Here is a 15665-nt window from a genome sequence, read left to right on the forward strand (position 1 = left end):
CACAAGAATACAATAAGGCAAAATGTATACATCTGGATAACATTTACTGGATAATAAGTCAGTTTTCTTTTTCCTCAAATGTAACTCAGTAATATTCAGATAACCAGTGTTCATTCTAGATGTGAAACATAATGTCCGGTATTCTATCATATATTTAATATACTACATTAAAGATTTTGCGATATGTAATCTCGCAAATTAATGCAAGTATCGCTTCACAACTTGCAGATAACAGAATTGCTGGTGAGCTTGCACACGCAAAACACATGACACAGAGTGACCTGCTGTCGAAACTGGATATTTTATTCGGGACGGAAGCGGGAATGATTTTATACATATCCCATCCCATACCATGGCAATGGGACGATGATTAACACCGTTATTGTGATTAAAATAACAAAACACTGTGGCAAGATGAACAGTTCTTCTTCGCAGAATGTATCGAGAAGACACTATCGATTCAGGGCACATGGAGGTTGTCGCAGGATCTCGTCTTCAAGTCGCACTTTTCCAGAAGTCGGTACATAATCCCACGAGCCTTGAACGTCAGTCGTGAATACCTGATAGAAGATAGTTTGACACGACTGAGAGCATTCGCTTGCCGAGCTTTCAGTCTAATCTGACTCAAGGTTCCGACCAGGAGTTCATCGACATTGTGATGGATGCTGACAGCTGTTTCGATAAACTTCGTGTCGAATTTACTTGCAACGCTTCTTCCTTCTGTAAAGAGAACATTTATTATATTTATCTACTTCAAAGTTTTAATAACATTTTTAAAAACTAAGTGATAAACAGAAAATATAATGATTGTACTAATTTATGCAGCCCTTGTAATTCAATTTAATTACCTCGAGATAATAACAATTAAAGAATACTTCAAAACATTTTGAATCAGTATTTCATGTTTGATTATTTTGTACGTCGTACATATTACGACAGCTATCCAATTCGAACAAGTCCTTCAAGGATGACAAAAATGTACACATTTGAGAAAACTAATGTACGCAGTTCAAACAAAAAGTAGCAAGACAAGCCGTAAGGGGGGGGGGGCATACAGCTGGAAATATAACTTGTTACCATTAGGTATTATTGTATTTTTATTATGAGTTAGATTATCGTCATTAGAAAATGCAGTTGATTTCCTATAAATGTTCCGTTGTTTGTGTTCTTCTATATTCAAAAAGAGGGCAAAGAGAAAGAGAAGATAATCTACTGAAAATTAATCTATGAGATATCTAATAGAAAGACTACTGTGTCAGTACGTGTCCAAATGGCAAAAAATGCACTCCTTGCATAAATTCATAAGATACTTTGTGAGATAATAATGATTTTTAACTAAGTAAATCCTAAGCTTTGTTTTTCAGTCATTCCATGGACTTTGGAAAGTATCGCGTAAATATGTAATATGCCTATTCCGGTAATTGAACCACATTTTTTTTATTAAGTTAAAAGTACAATAAAGATATAAAACCTGACAAGTTTCGTAAGTCGTTTGACTTACATCTTCAGAGGTAAAAAGGTAACTGAAAGTTAAAACAACAAAAAAGACAAATTATTCGTTCATACTATACAGTTGTAGCCATCTGACTGTTTATAAAATTAAAAAGTCAGAATTCAGATTCAAAGCAGTGCTAAGTTTAAACAATGCTGGATGATGCCACGTTCTGTTGTTCACGTTTATAATGCCAGAGGTCTGACTGAGATATATTTTTTATCAAAGCTGACCAAAGTTGGTCAGCTTTGATAAAAAATAAAAAAATAAAAAATTGGTGTAGAATTGGTTTTTAAGCCTTGGTTTTTATTGCATTGTGTTGGTATTTTAAGCATGTTTGCAGCTTCTTTAAATTTCCTTATGTAACAGTTTTTTTCTATATAAGACATGTTTGTTTTCTGCCAGAGTACATTGTGGCCGGTGGAAGTGGTATGGAAAGCTAGATCTGATTTGTGTTCTCTTCTGTTTTGCACATCCTTTTGGTGTTCGTTCATGCGTATTTCCCCAGATCTTCCTGTCTGTCTTACATAGCAGATGCCGAAAGAACAATAAATTTTATAAACACCTGGTTTTTTTAAAGGATGATGTAGAGGTTTCGGAGGATACAGAAATTTTGAAATTTTTTCCAGCGGCAGAAAGGCTACTTTGATGTTATGTTTGTTTAGTACTTTAGCCATCTTGTCTGTCATATTCTTGATATATGGAAGCGTGATGGCGTTTTTTTGAAATCTTGTTTCTGTGAGATACTTGTAGGAGATGTGTGGAGGATTTTTTGATAGTCTTGGTTTTTTTGATTTTTTGATAACCATTCTCTGTTTTTCTATGCTGGAAATATTATAAGCTCTGTCCCTCAGGGTTTTTATTAGACCTATTTTTTGCGAAGGCTGGTGGTGTGAGGTCGCATTAATAAATCTTCCTGTTGATAGGTTTTCTATATATTGAGAAAGAAATTTTATTATCTTTTTCATTGACTTCTAATAGGATGTCAAGAAAAGGAAGTTTTCTAAGAAGTTCTTGTTCTAAAGTAAATTTTATATTCTTATGTAAATTATTCAGGTAATCTTTGAAAGTAATGAGTTCATCTGTTGTTCTTGGCCAAATGATGACAATATCGTCTACATAGCGTAGCCAAATTTTTAGTTTTTAATGATAATTGATTAGAGCATTATTTTTAAAATTTTCCATAAATAGGTTAGCTAAAGCCGGAGAGAGGGAAGAGTCCATAGCCAATCCTTCTTTTTGCTTGCAAAATTTGTCTTTCAGTTACCTTTTACCCCTGAAGATGTAAGTCAAACGACTTACGAAACTTGTCGGGATTTATTTCTTTATTGTGCTTTTAGCTTAATAAAAAATGTGGTCCAATTACCGGAATATGCTTTATGAACTTCTAAACCACAGAAACCTCTACTTACAATTAAATGTAATATGCCATTTTATATTTTTCATTGTATAATTCGATAACTGTTGTTTATGTCAAAAATATTCGATTATTTCAACTGATCATATTTCAACAGTCATTTTCATTGTACGTTATTTATACAAAATACTGTATATTCGAACGATTTTTTTTTACTTTTCAGATGTAGTAAAAAAATATGAGCTTATAAAACAAAATGAAAAAAAAAATTAAAATATAAAAAAGTGCAAATCGAAAAATGTTAGAAACTGTAATTTTAAAAAAATTCTAAAACAAAGATTAAAATTGTAGAAATGTATATAAATATTTAATAAACATTGTAGTACAAGTGTTTTAATTTAAGCAATAGGGAAAAAATGTTTCTACGTAATTCGTATTTTCTTCTATCACTAAAAGAGAACTATGTAAAAATAAGTTTAAAAAGCTAAACAAGTTTTTAATTAAAATTATTCTAATTCAATATTTCCTCCTTGTAGAAATAACAACGAGGAAGAAAAAGGTAATAGTTAAAAATGCATATTTGATTACACAAGGCAAGACGAACATTCTTAAAAGATTTGTCTTATGTTGGTATTACCTCATTGAGGGATCCAACTCAACTCCAGCATGCAAACAGTCATATATCAATTTCGTAATTCATTGGAAAGCATTTTATTTTACATACTTATGCACAAAGAATCAACAGGTAGATTTAACCTTTGATGACATGCATGCATGCACCGTAAACACAAAATACTTTTTCATCAATATCTAACCTTTTATATATATAAAATCATATCACGTCGTAGACACGTTAATTCTTTTAATAACTTCCCCCCCCACACACACAAAAAAAATTAAAACTATAGCATATCTGTTGCTTGTTCATATGATTTATGATAAAGTCTATTTCATTGTTTGAATTATTCCGCCGTAATTTTAATCACTCGCCTAATTAGAATGTATTAACTATCCCTCCCTTCTCTATTCGCTTTGATTAAAAGTCTAGTAAAACAAACTCGCTTTAAAAATTGATAACAAATAAGAAACCGAAGTTTCTCTTTGTCAAACCGGAATGACATTATATCGAAATAAGGCGCTTTTTCATAACAATAAGGTAACGAAAATAAACTCCATCTAGAAGAATATCACTTTCAATTGCCTCCTTCCATTAGGATTAATGAGTGATAAACTCATGAAAACAATCATACTTTGTTTAAGACATAATTCTTTTACTTCAGCCAAAGATACGGAAGTATGTCATGATTATCGGATCGTAGGATCCCGCCTTTATGTCGCCCCGTTCTAACAGCGGAGAAGAGAACTGGCGCCACGAAGAGGTATTGTTAGGCAGACTTAAATCTTTCCTTTGGCATGCAGAAAAATTCGGAATCAAAGTATTAGAGCCGGAAGGAGTTCTCTCGGAGAAGAAACGCCGACGAAGAGAGAGATTAAAGTTAAAGAAAAGACACAGAATCTTAATTTCAGAAGGGCTGAAATAAGCCCTCCAAGCTCTCATTTCGTAGTTTTATTTCGTAATAGAAATGAAATATTCAAAAAGCTTACCTCTCCAGAAAATGAATCGATGGAGAGAAAAACACATCAGTATGGCTTAATCTGTTTATTTCTCCATTGAGTTAATTATGAGACAACTTAGGATTCTTTCTTGATTTATAATGGACACACTTAGTTTTATTTATGTTTGTGTTTTCAATCAAGTGATATCATTACTCGCTTAATGATTTCTGTAAATTAGTTAAGCTTTCTTTACTAGAGAAGCTGTGATTAGCAGAGTGTCATAGGCTAGTTCTCGTTTTTATCAATATCGCATTCCTTTCATCTGCGAAACGCCTTAACGGATTTTTACGAAATATTTTATATTTCATGCTAACATTCTTCCCTCTATTTCAAATTTGATGCGGAATAGATAATTTTATCGACCATTTTACTGAGCCCAGTTATATATAATTTATACATCTGAATTTGGATAGTATGTATATTTCAAATTAATTCAAATAAAACACTTGAATTTAATTCTATGTTTGATTCTATATTTTATTTTCTCCTTTAGTCTAATTTTCTTTACGTTTTAACTATGCATTTCAGTCTAATAAATTTAAAATTTGATTCTTTTTGATATAACACACGTTGAGTTATGTGTGTTATTTTAGTCATCAATAGTCATCAAATAACAAAGTGATCATTGCATCGAAAAATGAGGTTTATTTATTTATAGAAAAATTAATATTGCACAATTAATATAATATTCAGTCTATTGAAAGCTAAATCAAACAGTTCTATAGTTGTATTCAGCTATATTTGCGAATAATAGTTTTATAATATTATACCTAGAGAGAATCTGTCGATTCTCTGCTTTATTGAAAATAAAGCCTGTGTGTGTGTGTGTGTGTGTGTGTTAAGCTAACCGTTTACCCGTATCTCATCAATAGTAAATAAATATTAAGTAACTGTGACTTGTTATTTCCACAGACATCTTTGTTTAAATGAAATCTGGAGAATATCCAAGAATGTTAGATTGTTTCTAAAATAAACACAACATTGTTTAACTAGCATTAACAGAACAGAAGACGAGCAAATTTACCTTCCGGACTGACAACTCTTCGGCGAGCAAGATCGGCTTTATTACCTACTAATATGACTGCCTTTGATGTTAAGCCAGGTCCTAGAGGTCTGGCTGTAATTGGCTGTTTGTTGCTTATGTCCCTTAACAAAGACAATATTTGGCATGCGCAGTGGAAGCTCTCTTTGTCAGCCACAGAATAAACCACGATAATAGCATCAGAATTGGAGTAAATGTCATCTCCGATCTACAAGAAAACAAAAAGATGAATTTATCAAGAAAATGTATTATCAACGCAATTATAAAAAAAAAGGAAAAACTCATTTACTCCTAAGTGAAAAAAACAGAGTTTTTTATAACAAAAAAGAAACATCATGGCGTCTAGAAACAGTGTTCCAAGAATATTAATTAATGAGCTTCAGAATATAAGTACAGAAAAGATTGATTTTTCTGTACTTATATTTTATATATTAAATTAAAGAATAATAATTCATTTGAAGATAATCACATATCAAAATAATCGTAAATTGAGGATATAATATAATGAAATCTCTCTTGGATTTCTTGTCGTCTGCTGAATCAAAAAAGCACACATTTTAATGAAAAATTCCATTATATATATTTAGTATATGTAACTATTAGCAACGTTTTGGTGTGCAAAGTTCTCTTATATAATTTTAATTTTTTTTATATGATTGTTACTTTTCTTAAATAATGAATCTATCGAAAAATTTTAGAAGCTCATAATTTGATTAGATGAAATTAAATCATTTAAATCGACGAAAACCTCAAAGATATTCTTATTAAACACATTTTTCTTCATATCACTTACCGACGTCAAGCAATTGTCTGGCTTTTCGAAAATTAGTTCTGATTCTTCACCATCCAATAAAACCGAAACTGTATTTTCTTTGTTGCCATCTATTTTTGAAAACAGAAAATTATAGTAAATTTAATCTGTATATTTAAAATAATTCATAACTATAAATACTTGGTTAGTTATGGAGATGAGATTATTTATTTATTTAACACCTCCAGGGAGTCCAAAGACTCATCGAGGGAGGGCACCTGCACTACAACTCTGACTCCACCATTCCACCAACTGATCGCAGCTACACCGAAGCCATCTACCGCCGACCACCACCACCACTAGTATTTCCGCAAACAATTATCGAAGTAAAGTTACAGCAATTTATATTAGGTAAAAAAAAAGGGAGAAAACTTTAGACATTTAATTGATTTATATCAAATAATGCACACATTTTCATAGTATTTTAAACAGAAATTAAACTTTTACGTAAATAATCGAATTTTTTTTCCAAAACGTGACAATTTTATCTTTGTCACATTCTTTATTCCATAAGCATTTATTTATCTGCTCAGATCGAACATACGGGCAATACAATATAGTGTATGTCCCAAATTAGAGGAAAAATCTTACAAAATGTCAATTTAACAAGGTGCACAGATTTCATGAGAGATATATGTAAGTATAGTACGAAACTGTAGTGTCTTATTTTTCGACACGGATGCCTTCGTTTCGATAATTAGATGTCATATGAAATCCTTGTTATCATGAAGGATTTTGAGTTATCCTAGGTCTACTAAGACTAAGCACGATTTATTATTTACGCTCTGTTTGCTTATACTATTAGTATTAGTTTCTGTTATGTCTGATCTCCGAAAGATGAACTCACCCCCCCCCCCCCCCACACACACCACTGATGTAAAATAAAATAAATGAACAGGCTTCAACAAAATTGTTACAAACTCCTATTGTCTGTAAATAAATCCTAGCTATTCCCTATTCCTTTCTCATCTTGGACGTACACCGACACTGTTAATGATTCATACAGTTTTTTATTCGTTAATAATTAATACAGAAAAAAGTCAAAAGATAAACACCTAAATCAAGAAAATAAATAAGTTAGTTTTATTGGATCTTCAGAATTTTGTAGTAAGGAGAATGAAGAAGATACACAAAAATGAAATATAATGACAAGAATTTAAATGAATATTTTGAGTATTAAGTAATTAAGCAAATGAATACAGGAGGCACTCTTCAAGTTTAAGAAAATGAAAGAAAAATATATCGTAAAATCCAATAATGAGTCGATAAATCTCCTAAGTTAATCGCCATAACGAGGGATTAGTGTTAATTAAACGAATTTTTAATTTCAACTAAAACTTTTTTTTTTTTACAAAACAGTACATTAATATGAAGCTGAAAATCAATATCCTCAGGTTAAGAAGGAAGCAATTCCTTGGACGTTTGGTGGAAGATTACCTTGATGCGCTGTTAGATATCGTTTATCTTATGGGGTTTGATAATAAGAACTAACTGCATAGTAGTTATCATATCACGAAAATTACTTTGAGTATAGAGTAAAGGTAATAAAAGAGCACTAAAATTGATATCGTTCGCAGGTAACTATAGCAACCAGGAAAGCGTTGAACTTAAGTGTGTCTAAACTCACGTGTAATTCGTTGCTCTGTTATGATAATGAAAAAAAGTGACGTCACTTTAGTGTTAAATTTGTGTACAAGAGCTGCGTATATTAATATCTAAATTCTCAATGATAACAACATAATTAAAGAAATTAGCGTCATTGTATTTGCTGTAATAAAAGTACTAAAGTTGGCGAACTCATCTATAAAGAAAGTCAAGGACTCTCAAGAGAAGATAATTTCGGAATCTGTTTATTTTTAACTTTTTAGTCGTCTTGAAAAATAAAATAAAAAAAAACACAAGGGAAATATTTTGCTTCGTGTTTGGAGAAGGTACATTTTTAAAGATATCCCATTTTAAGAAAACAAACATAGGAAGAGACAAAAATGACAACGGGCAAAGAGATAATTGCATATAAATTTCTTTTGAGTTTTTCTTTTTTTCTTATTAGCAGATAGTTTAGCTGGTCGAATATCACCTCATTTATATATTATGTTTTTCTACTTATTCATTCATGAGTCCAGTATTGTTGTGTTTTTTGATTATGTCACGTGAAAATTAAGTTTACCTGAAGTCATCACTCGTTTACACAAGCTAATGCTGTTTGTTTATTTTGCGATAAAGAGGTAATTAGATTAGTTATTTCTGTAACGTGTTTAACTTATAAAAAAAGGTTAGTCATAAGGATGTTTATATTGTGTCTCGAGTTTCGTGGCACGACATTCTTATATCATAAAATAAGCAATTAACTTAAAGATATTTATTAATTCTGTATTTTCATTATTACTATAGCAGGATGAAGAATGATGGAGGTTTAACTCAGATTCAATCTGACAGCATTCCCCCCCAGAGATTTCTCCTCAGTTTTACCTAACACATTTCCAACTGTGGCAAGACGTAAATATGCCCATCACGGAATTCTGATTTTTTTATTTTCTTAATATCAACGAAATAATTTAATATTTCTGGAAAAGTACACTCATTCAAATCAACGATCTCACTTTCTAAGTATAAATGTATTTATTTTTATGTGAATCCCACCAGCGAAAGGTTGTAAACTAATATTACATTAGTGCCTTAAAGTTGGGGATTTTTTAAAACTTTTATTTACTTTTGTATTTTTTTTTCAACCTTTACATAATACGGAAACGCTAATGTGGAAATCTCGAGAACCTGAGGCCTCCAGTCAGGGAGATGTGGTCTCATAACAAGACGATGAACTTCATTTCTTACCCAAAGACAATCACCACCATCCATTTCGAACACAGGGGCTGTTGGTTGAAGAGCGGATACCTTAAACACTTTAGGGTGTTTATTCAGGGTGACGCACTAACCAATTTAACCTTTTTGTTTTGTTTATTGATTTCTCATCGCATCACAACCATTCAGACAATTCTGATCACCATTCGTTGATATTTAAATTTCCATAGATCATTCAGTATAGACGACGCTCTTTGGTTGGAAAGATCTGGATTCAAATTCCGTTTGGAACGCTAAGAACATTTAACAAGGTTTTCAAACTCAAGGCAGGTTAGCTGGTCTCACACAGCGTTGGGAGATTTTTTTTTTTTTTTTAAATCCAGAATCTTGGGCTTTTCAACCGTAAAACAAGCAAACTGGTCAGAAGATTACACGCCATTTCTCCCCCCCCCCCCAGAAGGAGTCTAGAAGCTAAGTTACTTGGGCGTGACAGACCAACGAACCTAACACGTAAACGGTTATGTGTAAATTTGTAATAAATACATTTCTCTTTTTTATTAACTTTCACACTATCTACGTAACCAGGTATTACCGAACTAATAATTTGTTGCATTCATAATGTATAATTATACATAATTTAATCAAATCCTTATAATCTACTGTAATATTTAAAATGCTAAACAGAAATAAGTCTATGAAAGCTTATCTCATGGGTTTCAATATTACTTATCAATCATTAAACAATAAATAAATACTGTACTTATTTAATCTAATATTTCGAAATATTATTTATGAAATATTAAAAAATAATTTTTATTTATTAAATGTTTATTTCATAGGCATTTTATGTTTATGTCCTTATAAAGACTGGCTTAAAGGGGCGAAGCAAGAATGCTTTTCATCTTCCCCGTTATCTGTAGAGGACAGTGTAGGGATAAAGTGTTATTGAGCTATTAAAGCTCTGATCATGGCAGGAGGGTAACAGCAATAGCCGAGCCTCAGTTAGAACTTCATTGGCTACAGCATTGCCATCCATTACCCTCCCAGGGTGTTATGTTATGAGAAGACTCTTATGTTTAAGTCCTTATCCTTATAAGGACTGGCTTAAAGGGGCGAAGCAAGAATGCTTTTCATATTCCCCGTTATCTGTAGTGGGCAGTGTAGGGATAAGGTTATTGAGCTATTATTAAAGCTCTGATCATGGCAGGAGGGTAACAGCAATAGCCGAGCCTCAGTTAAAGCTTCATTAGCTACAGCATTGCTACCCATTACCCTCCAAGGGTATTGGTTTGAATGAATCAATCACCGCATCTCACGGTCGATTGATTCCTTCCTCTGGCAATTCTCTTATGTTTAAGTCCTTATATAGTCCTTATAAGTACTGGCTTAAAGGGGCGAAGCAAGAATGCTTTTCATCTTCCCCGTTATCTGTAGAGAACAGTGTAGGGATAAGGTGTTATTGAGCTATGAAAGCTCTGATCATGGCAGGAGGGTAACAGCAATAGCCGAGCCTCAGTTAGAACTTCATTGGCTACAGCATTGCCATCCATTACCCTCCAAGAGTATTGGATTAAATGAATCAATCCAATACAACATGAGTATTGGATTAAATGAATCAATCCTAATCTCTTATGTTTAAGATTACGGGGGTCTATTATTAATATAATATCTATAAATGTTTAGAAAGAGTGTTTTTAAATTATACTAAGTTTTTGAGAAATTATGCAAAAAAATTAAATAAATTGAAATATTTTTATAACAAAAATATAAATGCCAAAGAAAATTAGAAAAATATGAAAAACGAATGAAAATATATTTGCTAAATAAGTGGAACTGACAAAATTAAATATAAAGAAGAAATCATGTATGCTGACTAATCACCTTGCGTTGCAGTTCATTTGGATATACAAGAGTAGCTAAAGTAGGTGAGCCAAGAAAGCATTTGCAAAGGTCCATAGAATAACGTACTTTTTTTTAAAATGATAATAGAAATAATATAACTGGTGATATTATAAATCAGTATATTATAATATGTTAATCAATGCATTACGATAAATTATAATATTTTTATTATCATTTGTTACTGCCTTGCATTATGATAAAAGAAATCTTCTAACACCCCGGAAGTAGGAAGCATTATTTTTTATTCGCAACTTCTAGAATTTGATAGACTATCCGGTGTCCACCTTATATCTTCCTGGTAGTTGAGTGTTTTCTGCTAGATGAAAAGCGAACAGAACAAGTTAGATAGCTACCACCATCTTGTTTTCCTCAACCTAATATTATCATGCATGAAGTATTGTTGTTTTACGTTGATTTTTTTTTTTTTTTGAGTCGAGAGATTTAAAACCAGAATTTCTTTCGTGCGAAAATTCCTATTCTTTAAGAGAAAGGATTGAGTAACTCAGAGATCAGCCGAAGAAAGACCCAGAAAAAAATTAAATTATTCGGTGAGAAGAATCAAATTTATAATCGTTGATCCATTATCATGAAAGATGCCAAGACATCATGTCATTTTAATACATTTTTTTATGTGACTCTCACCAAGGTGTAAACCTATAGTATATCAGTACAACAGGTGGGCTAAGGATTTTTTTTCTAATTTTATTACTTTTATACATTATTTTTATATATTTTTGTATTTTTCTTTTTCACAAACTCAGCGGAAACCTTCTCTAGAGACCAAACAGAAGCCACTTCAGGCCTCCAATAAGCAGTTCGAATATAATCATACTATAAGTTGCATTACTTTTATTATATTAAAATCAGTAGATGTTTTATCCAAAAATCAAAGTCCTAAATTGTTTAACATCATATTTCTCTGGTTTCGCTTTTGTTATTGTTCCGAAGGTTTAGAATATTGCATAATCTTTATATTACATCTTGTTGTAATAACGGAACCTGTTCATAACAGGAATACTCACATAATCATTATTATTCGTTTGCTATAAATATTTTGTTCATTATAGGAACGTGTTCTGTGGCTCTTAAAATGGAGCAGGGATTATTCATTGTCGGGAATGCATCAGGGATAAATTACATTGCCATCAAGAACTACTATTGTAGAAGCCTACTGTCAAATTATCAAATTAATAAATACGTATAATAAAAGAAATGGAAAATTTGAAGAATAATCAGAATTATACTTAAAGTTGAAAATATGAATTATGCTGAATGTAACTTGTCAATTCTTTTAGGTGATAGATGATTTTCATCTTCCGATGTAATACAGACGTCTGCTTATTGGAGGCCTGAAATGGATTCGTCTCTGGAGCAAAGGTTACAGATTATGTAACCCTTAGTGCACCCACTTGACTAAATATTGCTTATGTGCAATTAATTTTGGCAATTAAATACCAAAACTTCACAGACTCAAACGCTTCCCATGTTGTTTTTCCTCTTAAATAATATTAAACAGTTTAAAATCAATATTGAGTTACTTTCACATGTGTCGTCATCGCATTAGTTAGATGCAACTTGATTTCCTGCACTTGACGATTTATTATTAATTAATTCCAGAAATATACATCGAGCTACTTTCAAATATTTATAGCTCTCCTGCTGTAGAATTTAGCCATTGCAATTTTGCTAGCAGAGCTTGCAAGCGTGATTAAAATAATTAAAAGTGATTAGTGGGTATTTGAACTTCGTTTAATTATTTCTTTTCAATGAGAGAAATAATTAAAACAAATTATACAGTGTTCGTTGAAATTAAAAGTAATTATACAGTGTTCGTTGAAAATGAACTTGGCTTCACTAATTAATTAAACATGCATTTTAAATTGATTCCTGATTAGTCTGAATAAAATTGAACTATTTAATGTTTAAAAATGAAACCAATATGCTTTCCATGTCTAATAAACCAGATATTTAAAAAACATATTTTAGTCTCCATAGATTTCAAGGTTGCTAACTAGAATAGTGACACATACCAAATAAATAAATAAATACGTTACAACGCCTATTTCACTCAAGTTAACATCTCCAAACATTTAAATGTCTACAGCTGTTGAGAATAATCTAAACATAACATAATCTAAATATAAAGCATTCGCGAGTTGTTTTTGTAATGTTAGCTTGAGAGAATGCATCGGAATAATTATTTATTGCTTTTATTTTACGAAAGATAATTTGACAGTAGGCTTCTACAATAGTAGTTCTTGATGGCGATGTAATTTATCCCCGATGCATTCCCGACAATGAATAATCCCTGCTCCATTTTAAGAGCCACAGAACACGTTCTTACAATGAACAAAATATTTATAGCAAACGAATAATAATGATTATGTGAGTATTCCTGTTATGAACAGGTTCCGTTATTACAAAAAAAAGATGTAATATACCGATTATGCAATATTCTAAACCTCTGGAAGAATAACAAAAGCGAAACCAGAAAAATATGATGTTAAACACACAGATACGCACACAATGCTATTACAATTGTTTGCGGATGTGGTATGCTAGGAAAATAATTTTGCTGAAGGCAATTGCAATAAGAGGACTCTCTCTCTCTCATATTTTTTACTCACCGAAGTTTTCCCCTAAAGGATCCTTGGCCACCAAGTATTCGGACGTCTTCAACTGAGCTATGAGCGCCGATCTTCCTACTCCTTCCGTCCCCAACATTACACATCGGTATCTCGGGGTCTCCCATCGACCGGAGCAGGTTGAGGAGGTGCGCTCTCGAAAATCGTGTTCCGTACCGGAGCTGCTTCCCTCTGACGTCATACTTACGTCCGAGCGCGAACGCGAACACAGAAGATCACCCAAATTGAGGATCCCTCGAGAGGTGACGCTAAAACTCCGCAAACGATAGTAACCAGAAACATCCTGCGGATCAGCGGGTCTCACTGGGAGGCATCCAGGCCTACTTGGCATCGTGTAAACTCTGCGCCGAGACTGGGGCCACCCATTTAATTCGTCTTCACATCGTGGCGAACGATAATCCAGGACAGGCGACTCCGTACGGTAGACGGTCCTGCGAGGGTTGGTGTCCGCTCCCCCAATGAAGCCATTTCCGCTGTATGCGCGGTGATACCTAGGCACCCTCGTTCGTGACGGTTTCGTTTTAACGGGACTAGCTGTCGGAGTTCCTCTTGGGGTGTGTTGGGGACTTCGGTATGGCGAAGCGAACGGAGTGTTGTATACTGCTGAACGGAGGTCAGGAACGCTGCGGGCACTGAAGCCAAAATTCCTTTCGATAACGTTCTGAGGTGTTGGTTCGGAGGGACACCTCATGCTTAAGTTCATAGCTGACGAGAGAACCTCGTACAGATCTGAAGAAAATGCCTGAGAAAGCAGGAGAAATTTTGTTGTCGTTTGAAAACTAACAAAGACAGTTTCTACCTTCGTTAAAAGTCTCTCGTACAAAAGCGAATTATTTGCGTCTCGGATATCACACTGTATACCTGCAGGGAGGTCACTTAATCACCGTAGCAGTGGACAATCGGTGGCTGAATAACGTGCACTTCTGGCTCCGTCCTAGTTTTATCGTAACATGTTGCCAAGCGACATGCGCTTTCTAAGCAACGCTATGTGATGTCATCTCAAGGTTACCTGTTGAGGCCAACCCCCTTTGAGAACAGTTGTTGGAGCACATCACGCACGCTTTGAGTGTGAATTAATAAAGTACAATTAATTCACTGAAGAAGATATTTGATACGAATGAATGCGGTTAATATGGGATTTGCTATGTTAAACTGTTAAACAGATTGTAGCATTTATTTAGTAAATTAATTATTTCTTTTGTAACAACGACTCTTGTTGCCCAACAAACGTCCTACCATCTGTGAATCTAACTCTTTCTGTGAATCTAAAGAAACTACAGAAATAGCTTAATTAAAATTCTGTTAATTGCATTGCACGCTTACATATTTCCACTCTGTATTTCACTTTTACATGTATACTTAATATTCTACTAAGTATAATGTAGGAGAAATATTTACGGTGAATGCTGCTAAAATACGAACACATGTAGACGTAAAACAGAACAAGCTGACGATTGTGGCAAAGACTGCAAAGGGAAGGACCGACGAGATGGCTCCTTGATTTGAAAATGCGAGTCGTTAAAAAGCATTTTGAAAATATAATTCATGAATAGCTCCTTATAACAAGTATCTTAATACTAAGAAAACGAGATTTTTTTTGTTATCATTAAAAAAGTGTTATTAATTGCGAAATGCGGAACTAGTATCTAATTAAGATTAGTGACTTTTAATTATGTAGTAATACAAACTATGCAGTTTTTATGCAGTCATTAACTCAAACGAAAAAACGTATAATTGGTACTCTTATCTCTCAACTAGTATGGAGAATTTTAAAATCCTTAAAATAGAATTCTTAAAAGGCTTTAAAATGGTAACCAGAAGCAATAAATTGGCAGATTATATCGAGGTAAGATGTGTAAAGGAGAGAAGTAAAATGAATTAAGATTAAAAACATTAATAATTATAGAAATAAAGTACAATTTGGAGTAATAGGGAAAAGTTCTATGCAGTATATGGGAATTATAGGTGAAGTAATTTTCCCCTTTTGATTAAAGGGGTGA

The sequence above is a fragment of the Typopeltis vanoorti genome, chromosome 1, assembly GCF_054136105.1.
Source record: "Typopeltis vanoorti isolate ZY-2024b chromosome 1, IOZ_Tvanoo_1.0, whole genome shotgun sequence".
Classification (NCBI taxonomy): Eukaryota; Metazoa; Arthropoda; class Arachnida; order Uropygi; family Thelyphonidae; genus Typopeltis; species Typopeltis vanoorti.